Source organism: Meleagris gallopavo, chromosome 1 (genome assembly GCF_000146605.3).
Source record: "Meleagris gallopavo isolate NT-WF06-2002-E0010 breed Aviagen turkey brand Nicholas breeding stock chromosome 1, Turkey_5.1, whole genome shotgun sequence".
NCBI classification, from domain to species: Eukaryota; Metazoa; Chordata; class Aves; order Galliformes; family Phasianidae; genus Meleagris; species Meleagris gallopavo.
Genome location: NC_015011.2, coordinates 62195445 through 62214176, shown reverse-complemented (window position 1 = coordinate 62214176; position 18732 = coordinate 62195445). Strand labels below are relative to the sequence as shown.

Here is an 18732-nt window from a genome sequence, read left to right as displayed (position 1 = left end):
AAAAAAAAAAAATCGGGTCCGAAGCTGGGTGGTGAGTACAATGAATTTTCATCAGAATACTGACATTTATTTGAGACTTTCAGAATAGCCAAAAAAAAAAAGTTAAACTTCCATATTTTTGGAACAAGGTCAACTAACTGTTCAGTACCCATGCAGCTCTAAAGGAACTTGGTGGATATGTTCAGGATCAGAAGAATGATGCAAAAAATGACTTGTTAACTGGCGAGTCAGTAGTTGTAGCTCCTCAGTTCTTGGGATAATGTCCTCTTCAGGTGGCAGAAGGGAATTCGTCAGTTCATGGCAACTCCTGACTTTTGTCGTAGCCATCAAAGATTGGTTCAGCAATGGGCATGGGATCGTGAGTAAACATTTAGTAAGAACGGATTAGAAAGAGTTTGTACCTAAAATGAGGTAGAAAACGTTTCGTGCTTGGGAGTGTATGCAGCTCATCTCAGACTTCCACGTGTTGACTTTACAAACAAGTCCTGCATGCCTGCTAGGAGCACAGTTAAGAGGATGCCTTAGAATACTCTTTGCTTTTGTCTTATGGTCATGGCTGCTCTTAATATTTCTCTCTTTATTTTTTCTAGAGGCCCAGTGCAGGACGTTTGATCTCTTGTCAGCTAGCCTAGTGGGAATACTCTGTTCAGTTACGCAAGAAGCTGGGATTTGATCCCTAACTCTTGTTATCATGCTTTTAGGAATACACGGTTACAAAAATAAAAGCATTAGCCTGCAGCCATCCCGCCTGTGTGCCGTGCTCTTGTCAGATCTCACATGTTCAGCAAGGTCAGGTCTGCTCAGGACTCACGTGGGAGGGGGTTGATGTGGGGATGTGGAAAGGAGCCACAAAATAAAAGATTGTGCATGAGACATCTTCCCCTTCTGTGCTCCACTTTAGAGACCTTCTATTCTGTCTCCTCTCTTGTCTATTTTTGTTTGTTTACTTTATTCCTCAGATGTGACATTATTTCCTAAACATGTCTTTTTTTTTCTTTTTTTCTCTCTCTTTTTTTTTTTTAAGTGAGCAAAGGCAATTACTGCGCATATGCAAACTGCCACAGCCTGAGCCCTACATGAAGTGCTGCAGCACGCTGTGCCTTGGAGTACAAGCAGCAGTCTGATGGACAGTGAGAGCACGGGGTGTCCTAAGAGCTTTGGCACTTAGGAAAGATAAGTAAGATGATGCTGGCAAGTGGCGTTTCAAGCTGTGAGTTTGGGGTGAGGAGGAGGAAAGCAAAGTAGAATTGGATGAAAAGGAGACTACAAGAGGAGCAGTAGAGAGGAAGGAACAGTGAGAGATGGTGCTTTTCAGTCTGTCAATTTCAGGCTCTAGTTTGCTCCATTTCCCTGCATCATATCCCAAATTTTCCTTAGTAGGGTAAGGCAGTTTGAGGGGAGGCACGTGGGAGAAATGTCTTGCACAATCTGAGTCAGCAGAAAGCTTGTGAAGAGGATAGGTGGCTGTTTTTTAGTTCCCTGTAACAACAACACTCAGGGGTAACAGAAATACTGACTGTCATACTTAAAGCATCTATAGCTTCCTAAAAAAAGTAATAGTGCTTAGCAGATTACTGTTTCCTAAACGATAGAGCGTCATTTAGTAATGTGTAATTTCAGCATTCTGTGAGGACTGAGCACAGAGGAGATGCTAGTTGTCACCAGACACAGAAAAAGAAGAGATGTCCAAGCAGTTCTCTGCCTGCTCTCCTAAGACAATACCACAAATATAACTCGAAACATCAGAGTAAGGCCTGGAGCAAAACCTGATGTCCAGACACTTCTAAACATTAGGTGAATTTAATCCTATGCCTAACTGCAGTAGCAAAAGTCCTCAGATCCGAGACACTGCAAAACTCTGGGGAAGTCTGGAGTAAGATCCTATCTCTTTTCTGGCCCTCCCCTGACCTTGTGCAGAAAGCAGCTCAGCCAGCTCTGCTTGCATGTTTGACAAATGTTATTCAATGGGCTACAAAAAAATTCCGGCATCTTCAAAATACACAGTCGCAGCAGCACTCTGTATTCCACTCACCTTCCCCTTTTGCATTTTCCCTTCAGGTTCTGAGTTTTATGTTATTAAATTTTGGTGTAAAACATTACAATAAATAATAAGTAGCAATATTTTCCATCCTAAAGATATCAAAGGTGGAAAAATATTATTGTTTCCATTTTTCTAGTGAGGAAAGTGAGGCACTAATTACTTGCCCAAGGTGACTTTGCTCAGTAAAAGATACTGCAGCAAGAGAAAGAGCAAATTAATTTAATGTTTTGAAGGCTGGGTGTTAGGTTTTTTCCTCAAGAAAGAGCACTCTGGTGGAAAAATGCAGTTTCAGAAAAGTGAAAATGAGCTGAAATACAATGTGAAACTAAAAGAGCTGGCTCTTGCACATAAATTGGTGGCAGTTCCACAACAATAGATGAGTGATCAGTCTGTGTATTGCAATCAAGAAATATATGCCTTTACGTGAGTTCTGGATGTAGCGGAAGGGCTTGAATGTTACTGTGATGGAAAAACTAACAGACAGAATAAGCACTCCAGAGGGAAAGCAGGAAGAAGACAAGTGCCCCGAGCTGCTTTGGATCAGCCCCACTGCTCACAGTGAGGATCAGTACGGACAGCAGAACCGAGCGTGCAAAGCCTCTGTGCAGCCTGCAAGAAGAGCAGTGGGAACAATCTCTTTCATTTCTCCCACACGCCAAGGGCAAAGCCAGGTCTGCCTTGAGGGTGAGGGAGGGTCTGAGTCACTACCCTGCCATGGCAGAACTAAGTGCCTGAAAGTGCATAAGCAGGATCTCTTTGCAGCAACCTTGACTAGTGTCTCCTGTTGGTATCAACTTGGGAAACGGCACTGGGAAAGCTGGAAGGCATTTTCCAAACCAGCAGTTAGTGCACTTCCCAAACCAGCAGTTAGTGCATTTCCTAATTGCAAAGCCCCTGAAACACTGTCATGCATGACTTGGCACACCATTCAACGCTTCTTTTTGCAACCTATGAAAACTGACATCTAACTGACTGCATGGGAAGAAAGACCTCTGTCTAAATCCTCCCTCATCTAGGCAACGGTGCTTACTAGCATTCCCTTTGTTGGGGAAGAAAAATCTTGTGCCTGGTTTTATTTTTCTTTGCTAAAACTTGCCAGCACAAAGCAGAGAAAAGGAGAGTTTGGTGGATGTAAGTGTCAGTCAGCTCCTCAGGGATCCCATCCTCAGTATCACAAAAGACTATGCAGTGAGATGTTATGAAATGCAAATATTAAGGAGAGAGAGAAAACCATGTGCACTGTACCCCTGGCTGGAGACAATGCTGCTCAGCCTCTCCCTGCCAGTTGGGTGGACTAAGAGAATCATTCAACCAGAGACCATACCCCCCAGCCTGCCTGCATGCCTTCACCCATGGTGGCACATAGCCACTGCACTCCTATTTTGCCTCTGGATTATTTCTGTGCTGGTAACACCTACACATTCCCAGTCAGTTAGGTCTTGTTGGCACAAGGAAGATGTTTGATGTGTGACAGGGCTACACAAGAGTTCATTATGATTTATGGTATCTCACCCACTAATGCAGTCTCCCTGGTGCTTCGTCCAGCGCACTGCTATGCTGCTGTCACTTTTTACATTGGGCTTTCCAAGTCCCTGCTGCTCTTCTGCCCATCCATCTCTCTGTCTCCCCAGCCTAACACTCACTCTCTTCCCTCTATCCAGTTCTGTTAGCTCTCTTCCTGCTTCACACTAAGGGATTTGACAAACCTGCTGTTTCCTCATCCTCAGCATGGCTGGGAGGGGAACATGGGAAGAGGCTGCATCAGCCTATCTCCACCTTCTGCTTCATATTAAATTTTATAAATGCAGAATTGGATTTTTATCTGAGCAGCAGAAAGCATTTGGAGGCCTTTCCGTCAGCAGTATATAAATAAAAATGGATCAGAATAGATTGGATTGTTGCTTCTTACATCCACTTCCCTATTTTGTCTCTGACAGGTCCTGACACCCACACACATGCTCCTTGCTCAGACTTTGCTAGATCTCCTTTTTTGTCTGCTTTGAGTTTTGGCATTTTACGTTCCTCCCTCCCTTACAGAGAGTTTTCAAAGCTCTCAGCCAAGCTCAGAATTCTTACGCCTTTTGCCCTTACGCTCTGCATACTGACAGGCCTTACCAGCCCCATCATTAAAGCATCACAAGGCCACCACCTGGGCGAGGCTCCGCCATGGCCAAGCTGCAGCTGCTCATCTGCTTTGGGGTTTGTGAGGTCCAACACCGCTCCTCCCCATAAGCCTGCAACAAGCATCTCTGACTGCGCTTCCCCGTGATGGAGCAGGACTGAGACAGAAATCTGCAACAGGCATTTAGGTAATGGATTTGCCCTTTTGTCCTCAAGTTGAATATGCATGAGCAGACCCTGATTTCTTCAAATGTATTCACTTTGTTTGAAGAGAAGTGCCCTCTTTTTTTTTTTTCCCTCTGGTGCACTGTTTTTAATTCTATGTATAAATCACAAGCATTCCCTGTGTGCATTCAGAAACTGGTATTTGCTATTTAAAAAGTGGTAAGGTACAACTGTTGAAGTAACTCTTGAAGAATTGTTTCTGATCCTGAAGTGGAGGCACATGCAAATACCTCTGTCATGTGTAGCACATACTCCCTCAAAGTGTGTTTTTAATATGTATGGATGCAGTACTGAGATACATTTGCCATGAATATTTGTGCTGGAGGAACTTATCGCTTGAATGTGTGCATTAAGGGAGTATAAAAGCGACACAAGAACAAGCTGGGAGAATGTGCTTTAAAAAAAAAAAAGAAAAGAAAGAAAACATTCACTATTTTATAAAGTCAGATTTTAAATCGCTCAACTCAAACACAAACACTGGAGAGAAAACAAGCAAGTGTATGAGTCAGAGATTTCCTTTTTGTTTGCCATGCTCAGCAGCAGATCCCTGGCAGCAGACACACAGCGTGACGCAGAAGCAGGGCTGAGGGCAGAAAGAAGCAAATTCCATCCCATGTGGGGTTTTCTCTCAAATGATGACTCCGTAACACATGGCACAAGGCTGCAAGCTGTACCAGCACCCTCTCCCCTCACCACTCACAGGAGCACAGTGCTGTGCTGGCAGCCCACAGCCTCCCTCACCCCACACCCAGCAAGCAGTACAGATCTCTTCTGGGACTTGGGTCAGGCTGGCAAGCTACCCAACACAGAGATGCCAGCAGACCAGGGAGGGCAAAGGGAGGACAAGGAACGTGACATCTGGCTCTGTGGTGCCAGGGATTGAACACAGGTATGACTGCACGCCGCCTCAACATGACGAACGACCTTCCCGCCAGACGCCTCGCGCCTCTCTCCCCACCCTCCCCGCGCGCATGCGTATCCCCACCCCTCTCCCCTCGCGTCAGCCGAGCGCTCCAGAGAAGACAGAGGCTTCCTACATTGGGCGGAAGTGACGTAAAGTAGGGGCGGAAGTAGGGCTGGCGCTACTTCCTGTTTGTTGCCGGGGTGTGGCCGGCCGGCGGCAGGTGAGGTACGGTCGGCTGGGCCGCGGGGCCGGGTCCGTGTTTGGGTTTCTCCCCACACACGGGTTGAGTGTGTCCGAAGTGCCGGATCCGGCGCATTGCCGCGCGGCTCTGCCCTTTTAAAGGCCGGGCTCGCAGAGCTGGCGCGGGGCACCAGGGAGGGCCGAGCTGAGGCTCGGGGCTGTGCGCAGAAGTGAGTGGGTAACGTCGTTCCCCTCTGTTGTGTTCGGGGGAAGGGGGTGCTCCGTCACCCCACAAGAAAGATCTGGTCCAGAAATGAGAGCCCCGATTTGGCTGAATGCGTCCTTGTTACGTGCAGGGATCACGCTTTTTCTGGGACTTACGCTGGACTCAACTGCAAAGAGTTAAAGCTTGTAAAAGTTTCCTTCCTCTGCCTCTCCCCTGTGGGGACAGGGAACTGAGTGCTGTGGCCAGAAGGTTGGCATGAAAAAGAGGGAAAAGTGTCTGAGACTGGGCTGGAAGGCTGCAGGGTGTGGGTTAAGTCATTTTTATTAAAAAGTGGCTAATACATTGTAGCAGAGTTGTGGGGTTTCTGCCTTATTCTGAGTATCAGGTGGAAGCAATCCAGGAGACTCCTGGAGCCTGTTGAAGATTACTTCATGGTCCGAGTATTGGATGTACCAGCTAGAGGTGAAGTGTTACTGGACCCTGTGCTCACTGATGCAGAGGAGCTCACCTAAGAGGTTAAGACTGAAGGCAGTCTGGGCTGCAGCAACTGTGCTGTGGTTGATTTTGTGATCTTGAGGAACACGGACCTGACAGAGTGGAGTCAGGACCCTGAACTTCAGGATAGTGAGCCTCAGGCTGTTTAGAGAATTATTGGGATCCTCCACTAAACTCTAGGAACAAAGAAACAGAACAGAGTGGGTAGTGTGCTAAGATGCCTTTTTGATTGCTCAGGAGCTCTCTGTTCTCCAGCAGAAGAAATCAAGAGAATTAGGCAGGAAACTGTCATGGCTGAAGGATGTGCTCATCAAGGTGAGGAAAAAGAAGGAAAAATATAAGCAGTGGAAGCAGAGATTAGTGGATTGGGTGTAATATAAGAATGCTGTCTGGATGAGTGAAGATGGGATCAGGAAAGCCGAGGTGCAGATGAAATTTAACTTAGGGATGTGAAAAATAACAAGAAAAGATTCTTTAGATATGTTGTTCATAAGAGACAGGCAAAAGAGAGTGTATTCCTCCTGATAAATAGCTTCCATGGAGAAGGCTGGAGTACTGAATGAGTTCTTTGCCTCTGTCTTCACTGCCAGGCTTCCTACATTTCTCATATCCCTGTACCTTTAGACAGGAGTTGGAAAAGCAGAATCCCTCCCACTAGAAGGGTAGAGCACATCTGAGACCACCTCATGAGACTAAATGTGTACAAATCTATAGGGCCAGGTGACATGCATCCCAGGATTCTGAAGGAACTGGTTGCTGTAGTTGCCAAATGACTCACCATCATATCTGAAGAGTCATGGCTGTCGGGTGAGGTCCCCGGTGACTGAAAAAAGGGGAACATCACTCCCATTTTAAGAAGGAGAAGAAGGGGTCAACAGGCTTGGTGAGTGTCATGTCTGTGTTTGGGAAGATCATAGGGCAGATCATCTGGGAAGCTAGTTTAAGGCATATGCAAGATGAGGAGGTGATCCATGGCAGCTAGCATGGCTTTATCAAAGGCAGATCGTGTCTGACCAATCTGGTGGCCTTCTATGGTGAAGTGATGACTTTGGTGGACAGAGGAAGGGCAGCTGATGTCATCTGCCTGGACTTGCAAGGCCTTTGACATGGTCCCACACCACATCTTTATCAGTTAACAGTTCTGTGTCCGGGTGGAGACCAGTCACAAGAGGGGTCTATCTTGGGATGGTATTTGTTAACACCTTTACCAGTGACATAGATGGTGGGATCCTGTGCACTCTCAGCACGTTTGTAGATGACACCAAGCTGAGTGGTACAGTTGACATAATAGAAGGAAGAGATGCCATCCAGAGGTATTTGGACAGGCTTGAAAAGTGGGCCCCTGAGAACCTAGTGAGTTTCTACAAGTCTGCGTGCAAGGTGTTGCAGTTGGGTCAGCGCAATCCCAGGAATGTCTACAGACTGAGAGAAGAACTAATTGAGAGCAGCTTGTGGAGAAGGACTTGGGGGTTCTGGTGGATGAAAAGCTGGGCATGAACCAGCAGTGTGTGCTTGCAGCGTAGAAGGCCAACAGTATCCAGAACTGCATCAATAGAGAGGGGGCCAGTAGGGTGAGGGAGGTGATTGTCAAGGAGGAATGGTTTTAAACTAAAAGATAGAAGATTAAGATTAGATGTCAGTGGGAAATTTTCACTTAGAGAGTCATGAGGCACTGAAACAGGTTGCCCAGAGAAACTTTGGTTTCCCCATTGCTGGAGGCACTCAGGGCCGGGCTGGATGGGACACTGGGCAGCCTGAGCTTCTGGGTGGCAGCCCTGCCCGTGGCAGGGAGGTTGGAGCTCAATGATCTTTAAAGTCCCTTTCAACCTAAGCATTCTGTGATTACTGTGCACCATCAACTAGTTCAGAGAATTCTGCAGATGATAGATGTAATCTGTAGTCATCCATCAGAGCATCAGCACAGTACACTATGTAGATCATTTTAAATATGTATTGCCTTTAAGTTGCACAAGGGCAGCGTTCCCCACTCATAACCTTGTAGCTGTGGTGTTACTGGTTATATAAAACCACGTTGTTACTGCTTGCAAGTGAACCCACACATTGAGTGATAAATGCATTTACTATATTAATTTGTTCAAAATAAAGGAATTAGCCAACAGTAAAAAGACCACAGGGCTGTTAGATGTAGTAGTGCATATGAAGAAAGGCTGCTGATGGATGTGGTGAACATTGTGAATCCACATCTAGCACCGATGAACACTTTCTGGTATTTATTTTAGTACAGAACAGAAGCCATGTTGTGCTGAGGTTTTCCTCCTCGATTTTTGTGGTTTGGTTTTAATGCTGAGTGGTTGTAGAGCACCTAGGTTTTCCCAGAGGCTTTCCCCCATCCCCAGGGCAGAGTAGGCTGGTTCTTGACTTCTGCAGCCTAGTTTCCAGCGAAGCATATGGGATGATGCCAGCTGTGGTGGTGGCATTTTGTGTAATGAAGTCAAATGTCAGCTGGCTGAAGATGACCTATTTGTCTCATTTAGGTTGTGCAGTGGCCATTGCTGGCAATGTTCTACAGACCTTATTGACCTCTCCTAGTTACAAGGTAGAAACTGAAAGTGTCACTATTTCTTGCCTGTCCATTGAAATTGAGAGACTTCCTTGAGCAGAGAAAGGAAGTGGATGGAGCGGTTAGTGCTGCTCCTGCCAGGAGCAAGGGCTGGAAGCAAACTGACTTTGGCATGTCTTTGTAGAGACTTTGTGCATTTTGGTTGTCCTGGGAATCAGAGATGCTCCGGTCACTTCTTTTAGGAAGGTTGGCTAGAGGCTGACAAGCTTTCGTGATAATTAAGTCTGTCTCTTCTGAGTAGCAGGCTGGGATGTAAGGGCTGCCCAGAATGCCTTTTTGTTACTGAAATGCTTTGGTTAGGGAGGAACAGCCACGCCTCCAGAGCCCTCAGGCAGAAAAATGCCTGCAGCACTCCCAGAGCAGCACAGGCTGTTCTTGTCGTCTGTCCTTCTTCCATCACTTTGGATATTCAAACTGAGTTTTTAATCTTCATTCTTTCAGTTAAAAAGCGGTGTTCTTTTCTCTCGATTCTGGAGTTCATTGGCGGGATAACAGAGCAGATAATTGCTGGGAATTGCTGTGCAGTCAGGCTTCTAGGTTTGGTAGTACCAGGTAGCTGTAGTCACCATATGATCAGCCTGAGTCGATGGTAGGAGTTGAGGGTTGGGGAGCATAAGTACTGAGATAAGCCTGAAAGCGATGCAATTCTTTTGTTTTTTTAAGATTAAAGATACTGTGCAGAGGAAGAGAAGGATTATGTCTGAAATTACAATATTTCCTGTGACCGTGCTTGAAGGGAATCATTTGTATCACTCACAAATCAATTTCTGCAGATACTCAGATCTGCTTGGACCCCTCCACAAGATAACCCTTGCCAAAAAAACAGTCCATCCAAGCAGCTTGTTTAGTGGGTGATTGATTCTTCAAGTGTCTCTCATTTGAGCCAGCTTTTTGTCAACTCGTCACCCAGGACACTTCGGGAAAGTGTATGGTTGTTGGATTATGCACTTGTTGCAGTGGTCTGATAGTAAAGGAAGGCAGCCTCTCTTTTTTTTCTGAACAAACTTTCAGCTGGAACCTCTGCAGCAGCCCTTGAGCTGCCCTGCAGGTGGAACGCTCCAGCATTTAAGAGAACTTACTGCAAGGAAATGGACTTCAAAGGGACTTTTGGCACAGCCTGTAGCTGTTGTGTTGTTTAGGCATACAAAAAACAAAGTGCCTCTTTTGAGGAAACTGAGTAAATGATGTGTAAGGATGCGTGGGGTGAGACTAGCTTGGTTTAAATGCCTGTACTGTAGTTGGATCTAAGCTAGTTACTTAGTATTCTTTTGTTAAGGGAGAGAAGAAGGGTGAGGCAGGTAATTAGAACACTGCACTTTTGGTCAATTTTAGATGGCTGCCTTAGCATAAGATCAATTATTTGTTGGACTACCTGATTGATTCCGTTAATGATGAAAGCCAAGGGTGTTGAGCAGAGTGCCTTGTCTGATTAACAATAGATATCAACGTCTGTCCATCAAAATGAGCTTCATGTATCCACTTGAAGGAAACTGTTTTCAGCCTCAGCTTAGAGGCCAAGACTTTCTCAGGGAGATGACACAGCTCTGTCCTTGTGGCAGTGAGGGCTACTGCCTGTGCTTCTCAAAGCAGAGCTCTGTGTTAAGAAGAAAGGTTACTGTGAAGACGATAATGGCTTATAGGCTGTCGTAGCCTGTGGAGCTCAGAGAACTGAAGTGCAGCTCTGAATCCTTTAAGTGTCTTCTGTTCAGTTTCTGTTTACAAAATAGTCTCATGTCTGTCTTCTGGAGAGCTAATATCATTTGACTTTATGTGATTCAACTTTAAATGTCAAGTATTGTGCCATTTGCCTGGGAGTTGCCATATGCTATTGTAAAGCTGGACTCAAAGATCTTAAATCTCAACTCCTGTTCTTCATACTAAGTGGAATAGGGCAGAGTAGCATGTGGAAAAACAACAAATTTAAGTGTGCTGGAGCAGTTTTTAGGGAAGAGGGAGAGAATTTGAATTTGAGAATGATCACCCAGTGTGCTAGTGGATTTGTTCAGGCACACGCTTATTTGAGCCAACAGCTAATGATGCTGGTGGGAAAGCAAATCCTTCAGTTTATGTGCATTATTTGCCTATCAGTAGTGTCTTTACCTTAATGTCACTTTGTTCCTAGATTTCATCTGCCTTGAGTAGCTGCAGTAGTTACTGTTCCTTTCAAATCCAAGTATTTGAGCCGAAGGTATTAACAGGCTCTGTTGCCTTGAGAAAGGCTATGTTAAGTACAGGGCTCATGCTTCCCCCAGAAAATTTTTGTCAGGCCAGTGCTTTTCTTTTGGTAGCTCTGAGTGCTCAGGAAGGATCACATACAGATGAGATTGTCTTTTAATCCAGAAAGACCAGAGTAGGATAAAAACAGAAGTAGCCAATGATATTGTAGGTCTCTGACCGTGTCTTACGGTGCAGCATGATGTTTGCGTAGTGCCTGGGTGTGCACGGCACCATGCGTGTGCCAACTGCCAGTAGGTCTCCACCATGTGGAAATGGAGAACTGTGTTACATCACTGTGCCTGCTGATTAGCAGTAGCTTTGTTAACCTGAGTGGCACAAAAGACTTTTCCCCCAGCTGCTGCTAGAACTGATGAGGTGAGATCACTTTGCTCCAGTCATTTCCTAGCAGGATACTGGCCCACAAAGCCAGGCTGAAAGTATGAGGTGGTTGATCCTGAGTAAGTATCTCACTTTCTAACACTGGAGCACAGAACTGAACATGGCTTTTACAGCTGCAGCTGGGTTAGCTTTGTGGTACAGATCTGGCCTTTATGTTTTCTGCTCCTTTGAGAGACAGTGATAGCATCCAAAGCTGCTCAGTTTCCAGCCTGTCTCTGTGGCTGAGGAGCTCCAATTCACTGGTTGAGAGTAGGCAGAGTGGGAACAGCTGAAACTGAGAGCTCCTTTGGTCCAGAAGTGGTACTAGGAATAAAATTCTGACAGGCACCAGGCCCTGCCACGATGGAGAAACCCTACTCTTCATAGCTTTGTCAAAATAGCTACTAGAGGTCTTGAGAGTCAAAACAGTCATGTATACAATGGAGTTTTGAGGATGTTACTACAAGAAATGTCGAGTAACACGAGCACCCTGGTGGAGTACAGCCTGCTACGGGGCCTAATTATGGTCTTATTAATGCTTTCTTTCATCACTGCCTTCCAGCCTTCAGATGGTGATTAGACCTATTTATAGGGGCAGACTTCCTTAATATTCAGCACAGTGCACCTCTCACCAATCAAATCAGTACCATCTGCATCTTTGATTGCTGCTTAATAACACTGTAGAACATGTTTAATTAAAAAATATAAATAGACTTTTCATCCTCTTAACAAAGTGCTTCTCTCTTTCTTCCTCCCCTTCTGCCCCCCCAAAAAAAGCTTAGCACAGGGGCCCTCACCTCATGGAAATACATACCAAGTTACAGATATTACTTTCCTCTATTAAAGGAGACAGAGCAGCGTGGTAAGCTGTACCCCAGACTTAGGTCTCTGTTCCATCTTCTGGGTGTTAACCTTAACCCACAGTGCATTTGTGCCTTGGTCTGTTCCCAGCATGGAACCATCCTGCCGGTGATGGTGTGGTGCAGGATCTCTATTGCATATTTCAGACTTTATTGCACATTTCTTGTCTCTGTGTCCTTGCAGGTAGTCACTGATCTTTTGTTGGAAACCTACAGAGGAGAGGCAGAGGGCCAGAGAGAGTTTGTCACTTCTTCTTGGGGCTGTTACTGCATGTGGAAATTAAAGGCTGTTACTTGGTGCCACCTTTCCAGTGCAGAGATAGAAGCAGCAGCGCAGCAATTTCTGAAACAGCTCTTGTATCTTTGAAGAACACACACTGTTGTGTTGTTGTTTTTTTAAAGTATTTAAGTGCTGTTCTTTCCCTGACCCCTTTTTATCCCTTGAAGCATGTTAAGGAAGCAAGTATTGTTGGTGGCTTGCTTTTATTCTCCTTTATTTTTGCAGCCAAGTACGTGTCTGGTAAGTGCTTGTACATATAGCAGTCTCTGCCTGTGCTGAGGGAAGGCAAATTATTAATCCATGTGTTTGTTTGTGTTCCCTTTTAGAATTAAGGTTTTATAAGGTTGTGAGGTTTTTTTTTGTTTGCAGATAATCATCTCAGTGATCTCCTCCATGGAGCTTTATTTTGAAGGAGTTTTCCTTCTCTTACAGACTCTGTTTGCTCTGTAACGAGTTCTCCTGGGCTTAGCCTCTGTATAAGGAGTTTCATTCTTGGGCTCAGAGGGAGCAAAGTAGGAGGAGTATTTCTCTACTTAGAGTGATCAATTGTATGCTTTCTTCTGTGGCTTCAGAGAGCTGCAAGTCTGTCTGTAGCCATTGGAGTTATTTATTAGACTTGGCTGTGGTGGTTGAACAGTCTGACTGGTTGCAGATGCCTGGAAAACCTGGAATGCTCAGCCTGTATGTATCCTGGTGCAAGTTTTTTGGAAAGGTAAGACAGTCTGTGAGAAACTGATGTTGCCTTTCCCGCTGCTGTTGTTTCCATCAGCTTTTGCTAGAGCGAGTGTTGGAGCTGAGAAGGGACTGGCTTTGTGCATAGAAGATAGTCAGCAGCCCTGACAGCTTTTATCCCGGCTTACTTGAGGTTAAAGGCACAGCTTCAGGCAGCAGTGCAAATGTGAACAATCACTAGCTGAAGCCAGAACTTCCAAATCAGGATATCGCACACGTAAGCAGGAGGTCTGGTTAGAAAACAATCATTTTCTCATTCCTTGCAACTTAATAAGGCAAATGTGGTTATTATATAACACAAGAACGCAGTTTTCTTGATCTTGAAAGTTGACATAGAAAAAATAATTGAATAAAAACTGGCTGGAGCCCCCAGATGCTTCAGCTCTTCTCCGGAGCCTCTTTGATCACAAAAAAAGAGCCTCCGTGCTGCTTGCTCTGCCTTGTGTGGCCCACAGGTGGTCATACCACTAATGATGAAATCTCCTGGGTGATCTGACATCTGCTTTTCTGAATCATACTTGCCTTGGGGTTTTATATGCCCATTTCTCACTGTAGCGTCAGAGCATTTCTTGTTGGCCTGCCTTCATAATTCCAGGATGCAGTGCTTTCTGCTGACGCATGCTAGCTCCTCTCTAAAAATCTGGAGTGATACTGAAACCAGTTTATTGCTCCACTGGAAGGCACTTCTAAGTGGAAGACGTGAAGAATTTATTTGTATCTTTGGTGTGTGTTAAGTGAAGGCTTGGTGTCCGTTGGGCAGGATGGGAAAGCTGAGATATTTCTCATCTGCGGCACTTTGGTTTTTTTGTAATGCTTGATCGTGATAATGCAGTATGGTTAAGGAGATTGGCTGCTCCTTTTTTTGCTACACTGATGGCTGAGATCAAGGAGGAATCGGTCTTCTTGAGTGACATTTGGTCTTTGCTTCCCTTCCTGCCTTTGTTTGGCAATACTTTGAATCTTTCCCATTAAAATCTTCCCTGTACCTGGAGGCCCCTTCCGTTGGAGGAAGCAGTCCTGCTGTTATTCTAAGCACACAGTCAGGCCTTTCTCAGAGTGCTTGTAAAACTGGCTTGCTTCCCCAGTTGGTTTGCTCAGAAAATGTAATAACAGCTGTAGCAAGGGATTTTGCCCTTCTGGTCATTTAGAAAGCTGTTGCCGTTTTTGCTCCTTCTTGCTTTAAACTTGTTATTTGTTACCTTGCACAGAAAGAATCGTCTCTTGTATCTGACAGCAGTTCCTACAGAGTCTGCCACATCTCTCCAGTCTGGTGGATTTTTGTAGGAAAGGTGAGAATCAGGAGCTCATGTGAGAGCCTGTGTCAAGAGCCTGTGAAGCTGAAGTTTGCTGATTGCCAAAATATAAGAACACAAGCAGGAGCACCTTGGGCTTTTCCTTCTTTGCTCCACCAGTGTGTGTTAGTTTTTTGCAAGGCAGCACCGGAACCTGAAGGGCAATCTGTAGCTTCTGAGTGCAAGGAGAGAAACAGCTCAGTAGTGGCTGGGGGAGTGCTGCTTCAGAGCATGGGCTTCTGTCCATTGGCTGCTGGATGGAGTGTGGCTTTAGAAAGGTCACCAAAAGAATTAGGATTGGTGAGAATCTGGGAAATAATATTGGGACTGCATAATCTCATCTAGCTCCAGAGGTGAGAAGCTTGCCCTTGTTATCCTCTGGGGCAGGATTCCATGGTAATGGTTTGGATAAGCAAGTTTAACAAGTCCCCTTCTTGCTCCCGCTTCCCGCTCTGCCTCATGGCTGGGCAATTACAGCTGTTTCTCTGGCTGCAGTAAATTGGGTCATTGAACTGATCCGAGTTTAAAATAGGCATCGCGAAACTCAGCAATATCGATGCAATGAATGAATTGTGACCAATGATAGGCAGGATCATAAACTTGTTCTGCTGCTGAAGCTGAAGTATGTTGTAGCTGCACGCTCACTGTGCTCGCCTCTCGCTTTGTTCCACTCGGTCACTCTGGTCAGAGATCTGAAAGCAAAAGGATTCCAGCTCGGTTACGGTCAGCAAATGGAAAAAAGCCATCTGAGAATTAGCCGCCCTCCTTTTCAGATTAACTTGTATGCTTTACAAGTCAAAATAATAATTTCCTGTCTGCTGAATAGGCACAGTCACGAAGTCTAATCAGTGTGCAAACATTGCTGCTAAAGAGGGTGGATTCAGAGCCTGCTACCAGTGATGCATGAAGTGAAACAGAATGGGCCCGGGCTTCCTGCGGCAGCGCCAAGCCTTCTGATGGCTGGGCTTCATTTTGCAAATTTGTTGTCTATGGATCTCCTTGGTTTCCTTCTTCTTTTTCACTTCGTTTGAAAGATCGGAAAAAAAAGACATACCACATTTTGAGATGGTATTTCCTAGCTGATAACAGCAGGATCAAAAAGGACGAATTCAGAGCAGGTGCTGCAGGAATGGCTGCAGGCTCATCTAATCTGATAGCCTTGCCTTTTGTGCGGCAAGGCAGGGAAATGAAAAGTGTGTGAAGTTCCCTGTAATTTTCACCTGCTCAACTGCTGGTTGATGCTGCAGCTGTCTCTCAGGCCCTTGTTTTCTGAATTCCTCCGACCTCACTTGTGTTTCTGCATTTCTTAACCTGCTCTGCATGCCCTCCTTAGGAAAGGGGGAGAGCCTTCCTCTGTCATTAATGAGGGTGCAGCATCCATGATGCTGTTTGCACACCGCAGTGCTCCCTGGAGCAGCTTCTGGTAACTTCCAAGTGCCACAGGGGAATGTGTGCATCCTGAGACAGATCTGTCCATTCCTGATACCTCACACTGCCATCCTGCTTTTGTTTGTTTCCGTTTGGCTGAGTGAATATTTGCTTGTGCTGATGTACAGCACCCTGCATGATGAAAACCCATAGTGAGCAGCTGTATGTAGACTGTGGGTTTTTTAGTCTGAGTGAGCAAGACACATACAGACCAGGCAAGGAGGGGACTTGTTAAACTTGCTTATCAAAACCATTACCATGACATACCAGACATATTTGAAAGGATTTGCTTAAGCCTAATAGCAAAGCTTCAGAAAAATGTATGGACACTCACCTCTGTTAGATCAGACTGCCCAAGTAGTTTGTATTTGTGAATTTACAATTACTAATATGATGAAAGAAACAAATTTTGACATCCTCCTCTATGTCCCAGGAACTTTTTATTGTTTTTGTGCACCAAAGCATGGGAGGCAGACTGAGGGAACATTGGAGGAAGGGACATGAGCACAGCTGGCAGCATGGAAACATGGATGGCTCCTAGCCTTGTCCTAGCTCTGTTGCAGAGCAATGCTCTTGGCTTGGCTGTATCTAGGAGCATGCGTAGCACTGCGGTGCATGTGTTGAAGACAACTGAAACATTTCCTTGACTGTTCAGACCTTATATGTGAAAGGATCCTGAAATAAGGAGTCTTTTTTTGAGATAGTTACCAAAGAACAATCCAGTCACCAGAAGTAATGAGCTGCTCCTGGGAGTCTCAGAATGGAAGAAGTCTCATTAACCTACTTGGAGCAAGGGCATGTGTGTACATGCGTGCCCTGTTGTTTTTTTAGCTGCCATTCTTGGAAGGGAGCAGTGCTTGGGTTTCTTGGAGCAGAAGTGGAAAATGAAATACAGTGTTTTGCTAATAGAGTTGCATGACCTGAAATATATCCATCTGGAATATGAGAATGGGAGGAGAGGACAAGGTGATTTCTGACAAATCTTCATCACCAGCCTGAGCTGATTTTGCTCCAGAGTGTGGCCTTTGTTTTCAGCATAATATTGAACAGAGAATTGTTAATGATCATGCTAAAAATAAAATTGTGGTTCCTAAGATCATTCAGGCAAGCAAAAGGCTCCCACCTTTACTGTAGCTACATTGGGTTTTAAAAAAAAAAATCAATCCATCAACCTTGAAATGTGCCTTCCTCATCAGCTCATTGATGACCTTACAAACACTTTCCTAAAATAGTTGGACAGGTAGAGGGTGAAGTCTCTAAATAAAAGCTGTGATACAATAGAGGAGTGATACAATAGAAGAGTGTTTACTGTGATGTTCTTTTTGCTCTTTCCTTTAGGCACAATGACTACAGTAGCCCAGAAGCACTTTCTGGAAGGGCAAACGTATTCTGTCCCCCTGATCCAACCAGACTTGCGCAGAGAAGAGGCTGTTCAGCAAGTGGCAGATGCACTTCAGTACCTGCAAAAGGTGTCAGGTGATATTTTCAACAGGTATGGTTCTTTCACGTAGGGGCTGGGAGTGCTAGCATTCAGCACTTGAAAATGGACTTCTGTGATAAGGCCAGTGCAGTGAAAATGCATTGCATTGGCAAGCAGTGGAATTTCAGAAAAGGTCCAAATGCACTTCAATACAAGGTGATTGGATTCAGGTACTGTCAAAGTTAGGCATAATCGAATGTCTCGTATTTGCAAGAGGTTGTTTGTTATTAGTTTCTAATTCAGTTGCAGATTCCCACAAATTGCTTTGCTACTTCAGCTCTGAGTATCTTTGATTCTTTCTTGGTTGTGTTTTAAACAGAAGACTTTCTAATTTGGAGTATTTTGAAGATCTGTCTTTCTGAGTTACTGTACTTGGAGCAGTAGAGTAGAAAATGTCTCTTTGTTCTGATCTCTGGACTTGCAAACTGTTCTTGAGCTACTTTTGAACTTCTGTTTTTGTATATTGTTACGAGAGTAGAGTGCATTAGTGCCCGTTCTTCTCATCATGATCTCATAATCTATCTAAACTGGTGTCTTCAGCAATTCATCACAGGCCTGCCACTTCTTGCACACAGTCATCTTTAGGTAGATAGATCTGTAAGGCTATTTATATAGCAGATCAGAAAGATTCTTGGGTTTTCTTGCAAATTATAGTTTATCTAGTGTCTTCTTCATCTGAAGCCATCTTTGATATCTCAGTGCCTTGAGACAGCATGTCATATCATTGATATAGAAACCAGAAGATCGATACTTGTCTTCTCAGAAGCTGAGAGGCAAGAACACTTGCTTTGGTTTCAGTGGGGCCCATCATTGCCTAGTATGATTTATTACGGTGTGAGTAGGAATATGATGTTCTTTCTTTTGAGTTGTTTCTTTGTTTGATTGCTTTTTTAAGGGCAGATTGAAGTCCTTCAGTTTTGGATACCAGTACTTTGAAAAACAGCCTCTGAGGGCAGGGTAGTCATGAAGGCTGAGCTCAGGTCACTGAGGTAAATAAAGGCTTTTCTGTGGAAGAATCTTTCTTTGGACAGGGGCTGAAGGGCTCCTGGACAGGGCTGTGTGTAGGCTGCACTTAATTGAACACAAGGCCTCATTCTTTTCTGGGCTTCTCGGTACAGGAACTCATGACATAAGGATGGGAAAAGACTACAGAGCTGCTACAAGCATCAGGAAGGCACCCCTCAAGCCTGGGACTGATTGGCAGCGCTGTCCTTCTCTGTATTATCAGTAGCTTTATTTGACCCACAGAAGTGTTTCTTCCTTCTCTTCTCAACCCTCCCTCCCCGTTCCTT

The 18732-nt window shown here is 45.0% G+C and overlaps 1 protein-coding gene across 2 annotated transcripts in view; it reads right to left on the bottom strand.

Moving 5' to 3' along the window:
• The window catches only part of LOC100542571 (zinc finger protein OZF-like), a 1148434-nt gene that overhangs the window by 57216 nt on the left and 1072486 nt on the right, over positions 1 to 18732 (bottom strand). The gene's annotated exons all lie outside the window — the stretch shown is intronic.